Source organism: Dipodomys ordii, unplaced genomic scaffold (assembly GCF_000151885.1).
Source record: "Dipodomys ordii isolate 6190 unplaced genomic scaffold, Dord_2.0 Scaffold49, whole genome shotgun sequence".
Lineage (NCBI taxonomy): Eukaryota > Metazoa > Chordata > Mammalia > Rodentia > Heteromyidae > Dipodomys > Dipodomys ordii.
Window position 1 is genome coordinate 6,311,494 of NW_012267265.1, and position 6,819 is coordinate 6,318,312.

The 6,819-nt window shown below is 41.7% G+C and overlaps 1 pseudogene; it reads right to left on the reverse strand.

Annotated features, from left to right (window-relative positions):
• Positions 1–4,125: 4,125 nt before the first annotated feature.
• Positions 4,126–6,819, reverse strand: part of LOC105988467 — a 3,489-nt pseudogene continuing 795 nt past the window's right edge.

Genomic DNA, 6,819 nt, shown 5'->3' on the forward strand with positions numbered 1-6,819 from the left:
AAACCTACTATTGTTTTTTTAGTTACTCTTGCTAGACAATGCTATCTTTAAAATGCTACCAGCAAGGCCCATCACTAGTAGCTTACTCCTGTAATCCTAGATACTCAAGAGTCTGAGATGTGAAGATCACAATTCAAAGCCAGTCTGGTAAAGGAAGTCCCTGAGACTCTTATCTCCAATAAACTACCATAAAACCGAAGTGGAGCTGTGGTTCAAAGTGGTAGAGTACTAACCTTGAGCAGAAATGCCCCATGACAAACAAAAAAAGTGTTACCAGTAAGAAAGCAGCCATATCCAGGAAAAAACTAGAAATGTTATTCATAACACTCCAAAGAAGAATAACTGAGGGGTTGATTACAATCAACACGTATTTATTAGATGGTGCCCGGTGGTTCACACCTTTAATCCTAACTACTCAGGAGGCTTAAGATCTGAGGACTGCAGTTCAAAGCCAGCCCAGGCACTAAAGTCCATGAGACTCTTTCTCCAATTATCACAGATAAAGGTGGAAGTGGCACTGTGGCTCAAATAGTAGAGCACTAGCCTTGAACAAAAAGAGTCAGGGACAGCACCCAGGCCCAGAGTTCAAGCAAAAAAATTAGCACACCCTCCATTTCCTTTCTTTCCTCCTAAAAATGTTCCTAAATCAAAGGTTCAATTTATTATCGAAAGTATTTTAGCCCTAGTGGAAAACTGGTACATTCTACCATAACAACACAGTTCAGTAGTCATCAAAAATACACCTCTTCCTCTCCAAATCTAAATTTGTAAGCAGCAAAACACCTTCCACAGCAAAAAACTTCCACAGACAAGGCCATGCTCCACTGACATGGGGCAGGGGAGATCCCAAAGGGCAAATAAAGAGAAATGGGAAGTGACCGAGTGTGAGACCCTGAGTTCAAGGCCCTACACTAACACAAAAAACAAAAAGAGTTCACCCATCCATATGCACCCAATCGGTACTACTACTACTACTACTACTACTGTATCCTTTAACCCTTTTTTTCTAGTTCACAGATGAACTTAGATCCCTAAGAACCCCTCCCCCCCCCACCCCCAATGCATGATCACTCACTAGGTCCTAGCAAGGTGTCCTCAGAATCTTCTAATAACAGGGTGGCTAGAAACACAAACAGTAATATAGTATCTTTCCCTCTCACAAAGACTGGAAAATTCTTCTATCGTACCAGATATTGAGAGACCAGCCTGGGCCGTATCACAATATAACTAAAACACTCATCTGTCTCAAGTCAAAACTATTCTAGCAAGTCAAGGGAGGCTAACCTATAATCCTACCTACTCTTCTGAGGATGGAGGCTTGAGGCTAGTCTGGGCAGAAAAGGCCAGAGGACTCTATTTCCAATTAACCAGCATTAAAGCAGGATAGAAATGTGGCTCAAATGATAGAGTGCCAGCCATGAGCAAATATCACCCAAAGAACTTTAAGCCCTGAGTTCAAGCTCTAGGACTGGTGCACACACACATAAACTATTCTAAATTAAGATAGGTGTGTTAACACACATCTATAATCCCAGTTATTTGGGAGAGGGGAGGACAGAGGTATGAGGCAAAGTTCAAGGCCAATATTGGCCAAGTTAGGGAGACTATCACAAAAAAAAACCAAAACAAAACAAAGAGGGCAAGCTCAAGTGGTAGAGCTCTTGGTAATCTCAAAGCCCAGGGTTCAATCTTCCTATCAAAAAACCCAAAAATACAAAACCTTATTCTAAATTAGCCAGGTAGTTGGTTGAAGAAGTAATCTCTGGAAAAAAGAATTGCAAACTCTTCAGGGGATGTTAGATGACCAACTTTTTGCAACTCATTAGTTAGAAAAAAGAGAATAAAGGATAACTGTTATGTGCCTCTTTATATTCACATAAAATTAGGTGTGTGTATGCGTGCATGTGCGTACACACACGTGTACACACACACATACACACACACTGAAATGAACTCCAAGACATGGAAACCAGAGATCTCTCTTTTAAAAAAATTTTAATGTTTGATGGTTCTGTCTTACTTTCTTTATGTATATGGTGTATTCACATGTATTATCTTTGGGAGGAAGAGGGGAAAGAGTATGGAACTCAAGTGAAGAAGTGCAGCAGAGGAGTTCATTGGACACTAATACACTATACAACTCATGGGTGGAGAATAGAATGAGGAATTGGAAGAGAGTAAGGGAAAGGAAGATACTGTACAAAAGAGTATGTATTCACATAATTGTAATTCCACTGTACATCACCTTTAACAAAATTTAAAATAATTAAAACTTGAAAAAGGATAATTGTTAGAATAATAATCAGGGTGTACACTTAGAATAAAAACAATCCTGGCTCACTAGACATGAGTGGCTCATACCTATAATCCTAACTACTCAGCAGACTGAGCTCATGATTCCAAGACAGCCCAGGTAAGGAAGTCCATGAAATTCTCATCTCCCCAAAGAGCTCTGGCTCAAGTGGCAAAGTGCTAGCAATTGAGCACAAACTCTCAGGGACAGCATCCAGAACCTGAGACCAATACCTAGGACTGCCACTAACAAACAAACAAACAAATACCCTGTAATTGTAGCTTCTCAGGAGGCTGAGATCTGAGGATCACACTTCACAGCCAGTCCAGGGAGGAAAAGCTCTGAGACTCTTATCTCCAATTAACTATCAAAAAGCTACCAACAGAGCTAAGGCTCAAATGGTAAAGTGCTAGAGGTAAGTGAAAAAACTCAGGGATTAACACCCAGGCCCAGAGTTCAAGCCCCAGTACTAGCACCAAAAATAATGAAAGAGAGAAAGAAAATGGTGGAGAGTGAATAATACTCAGAAGTCTATGTGGGAACACATGCACTGGAACTAAATCCTTGACCTAGGACAATTAGCTTATTTTGCTTATTTACCCTTTTAATCTCTGTAGGGTTTGGAAATAGTCCTTCTCATTCCTGATCATTGTATTTGGGTCTTCTCTTTTGTTCTGGGTCAGTCTGAAATTTTTAATCATTTTCTCTTGTTTGGAGGGGTTTTTTGCTATTTGTTTTTGGCAGAACTGATGTTTGAACTCTGGGCCTTACATTTTCTAGCCAAGCACTCCAAATTTTTCATATTGTTTTAGTGTGTTTTCTTAGGAAACTGGCTTCGCTGGTGGTAATTCTACTCATCTTTTCAAATTAACTTCTCACATTTCTATGGTTTGATGAGAAAGATAAATTGTTCCATTTAGAGATTATGCCACAAGTCAAGTTTTAAAGGTTGAGGGCTCCATTAAATACACTATGTAAGGTTCACCATTGGGTTTCCTGTCTGTCTAAGCTCTCAATTCCACTGGGAAACTATAGTACATGTTAGCTATGGTCATTGTCACACAGATCCACAAACTTAAACGCAGTCAAAGTTAGGGTCATGCAACTCTAATATCACAAGATGTTATAGTACATAGTACTATATAGTACATATAGTACTATAGTACATATTTGAGGAAGTGCACGAGCCTTGTGGACTAGCCAGACACTGGTGACATAAGCATGTAATCCAGGCTACTTAAGGAGCTAAGATGTGGCATGAAAAGGCATGAAAGGGCCGTGAGACTTATCTCCAATTTACCAGCAAAGAGCTGTGGCTCAAGTGGTGGAGTCCTAGCCTTCAGGCAAAAAGAAAGAAGGGAGGGAGGGCGGGCGGGAGGGGAAAAGAAAATTCAGGGACAGCTCTCAGGTCCTGAGTTCAAGCCCCAGGACTGAAAAGAAAGATGCCCTGTGTCTGTTCTTATTTGTGAGCTCTTACTGTGATGCTCTACCACTTGAGTCACACCTGAAGTTCCAGCTTTTAGCTGGTTAACTCTAGGTAAGAGTCTCTCAGATTTGTCTGCCCAGGCTCCCTTCAAACCTCAATTCTCAGCCTGCTAAGTAGCTAGGATCACAGGTGTGAGCCACCAAGGCCAGGCTTCTTATGGCTATTCTTTTAAATAATTCAGTGCTCCCCATGTTTCATTTCTTCATTGCATCCCCCAAACAGATGTATGTTCTACTCCATGAAGAAAATGGAGCACAAAGAGGTCCAACATCACCACAATAGCAAGTAATGGAATCTAGACTCTTTCAAACACTATTTAAGAAAGCAATCAGAAGTGAGAAAGAAGTTAATGGACTAAAGAGCCTTCCTTACCTGTGTAAGTCTGAACATGTTGCACATAATTGATTTTTCTGTCGGAAAAGTAACTGCATTTGCCAATATGTACACTTCCCTTGGGAAATGGTTTCTTAAGTGTTTCCTCCAGTGATACTCGTTTACTGTTGTGTAAGTACAAATGATGCACTTGTAGACACGCTCATTATCTCTAGTCTGAGTGTGGTTTCAAGTGGTATGGTGTTTCAAGTATAGTGATCATATTGATTGGTATTATAGCCACAGCGGTCACAACAAATATGCCCTTTGAGAAATCTCCCTCTTCCGAGGTGGAAGAACAAGATTCCCTGGCTTTGGCTTGCTTCTCTGCACTTTCTTCCACAAAAAAAACTTGGCACTGTGAACTCTGATATGGTACACAAACTGCTCCTCAGATTCTGGTTCATACTGGCATTGCTTACAAAGAAAGGGTTTGCTCTTTGAGTTCTTGCATTTGTCCTCTGCCCCAGATGTTTCAGGAGGAAGATCTTTAGCAGAGGAACTGTAGACTTTGGGGACAGCTGATGAGGCCTCAAAAACAGGCTCTGGTTATGTCTCAGTGAGCTCCGCCTATCTCAGTTCTGTGCTTCCTAACCCATCAGCTTCACCTTTCATTACAACAGATTCCTCAAGTTCTTTTCCATCACTATCTGAAAAGCTGTTATCACCACCAACAGGCATCAATTCCGCCATCTGTCTCTCTTCTCCAACCAGATAATCACAGCAGTTGCCATTGACTTCCCCAGTTAAGATGACATTGGCTAACAGGATAAGCTGAGGGGCAGCCAGCTCAGCTTTGGAGAGGTCATGCAAGTCATACACGTCGTTAGTTAAGGCCATGCCCATGTTGCCACTGTTGGTGAACAAACCTCCTCCTCCAGAAGACTGGCCCATCACTTGGGTAGCCATAATTGCGTTCTGAATAAAGAACAAACAAAAGAGCATCTGTTAAAACCAATTCTAAGAGGAAAATCAAAGCATCATTCAGGCTCCTCATGACCAAAACCAACTATTTTTGGACATAATCTCTAAAATTCAATGAGACTCATTACCTACAAACTTTGGATACATTCATGTGGTGTATGGTATAGGGCCTCTAATGTCAGTACTCAAGATTAGCTATAGCAAGACTGTGCCTTACAAAGCAATATATAAGGTTGGGAATGTGGCCTAGAGGTAGAGTGCTCGTCTAGCATGCATGCAACCCTGGGATGGATTCCTCACTACCACATCAACAGAAAAAGCTGGAAGTGGCACTGTGGCTCAAGTGGTAGAGTGTTAGCCCTGAGCAAAAGAAGCTGAGGGACAATGGCCAGGCCTTGAGTTCAAGCCCCAGGACTGGAAAATAATAATAATAATAATATTTTAAAAGCAATATTTAAGCTGGGTGCTGGTGACTCACACCTATAATGCTATTCAGGAGGCTGAGATATAAAGATGGCAGTTTGAAGCCATTCTGGGAAGTAAACTCTGTGAGACTCTCATCTCCACTAAACTACCAAAAAGGAGGAAGTAGAGATGTACCTCAAGTGCTAGAGCAGTAGCTTTGAACAGTAGAAACTCAGGAACAATGCCCAATCCTTTACAGACACACAGATACAGGCAAGGTCACAGCTGTAATCCTGCCTATTCAGGAGGCTGAGATCAGAGGATCTTGATTTGAACCTAGCAGAGGCAGGACAGATCAAGAAATTTACATCTTTCATTAACCACCAAAAAGCCAGAATGGCACTCACCTAATTAAGTATGCCAGCCCTGAGCAAAAACAGATGAGGAACAGTGCCCAGGCCCTGAGTTCACACCCCAGAATTAGATTACTGACAGAGAGAGAGAGAGAGAGGAGAGATTCTTAATTCTCTTTACTGAAATCACTCAAAACAAATCCTCAAAACCTTTCACCACTTGTTTGACATAATTCAATTCTCAAGTTGGTCTACCCTTGTTTTGCAAGTAATCAAAATATTTTTCAAGTGTGTGGGAGCCAATCTTTATTTTTATGCTAATAAGAAAATTGTAATGTAATACCAGAGTAATAAACAGTCCTCCCATTCTTGCCCTTCGGTAGTGATAGGAACCAGACAGCCCAGGAATCCACAAACAGTTCTTTGCCTATAGTAAGTAAAGCAAGCAGTCTGCAAGGAAATCTCTAAGAATTGGTTAATTCAGTTGAATTTCTTAAGAACTCAACCAACTCAACTACCTCCAAAAGAACAAAGCGACTGTGAAAAGCACTTCACCTCTCAAATTTAAAATGCAAACTAAAGACCCCCTGATGATGCAAATGTCACGCATGAAAGTGGTTTTTTTTCCCTAACACCCTCAATTACATCGTACTGGAATTCAACAGGGCAATCTGCACTTTCGGCATTGTGTTCCACTTGGCCTCTTGGCTAGAGGAAGCCATTACGAGATCACCTTCTTGAAAACAAGTTGGGTGTTTTGTCTTAGCGAAGTTAGTTCGCGGGCGAAGAGGCGCTGCCTCCCAGACTCGGTGTCCTCTGGCAAATCATAAGAAGAAAAGTAGGGGAAGGTACCAAACACAGAACAGCCGAGCACACGCAAGGCAATGCTTTTCACCCACACACAGACGCGAGCCCGTGAAGTAACGCTCACCAACAGCGTGAGCCCATGCCAGCCGATCGCGGGGCCCGACCGTGAAGTAACGCGC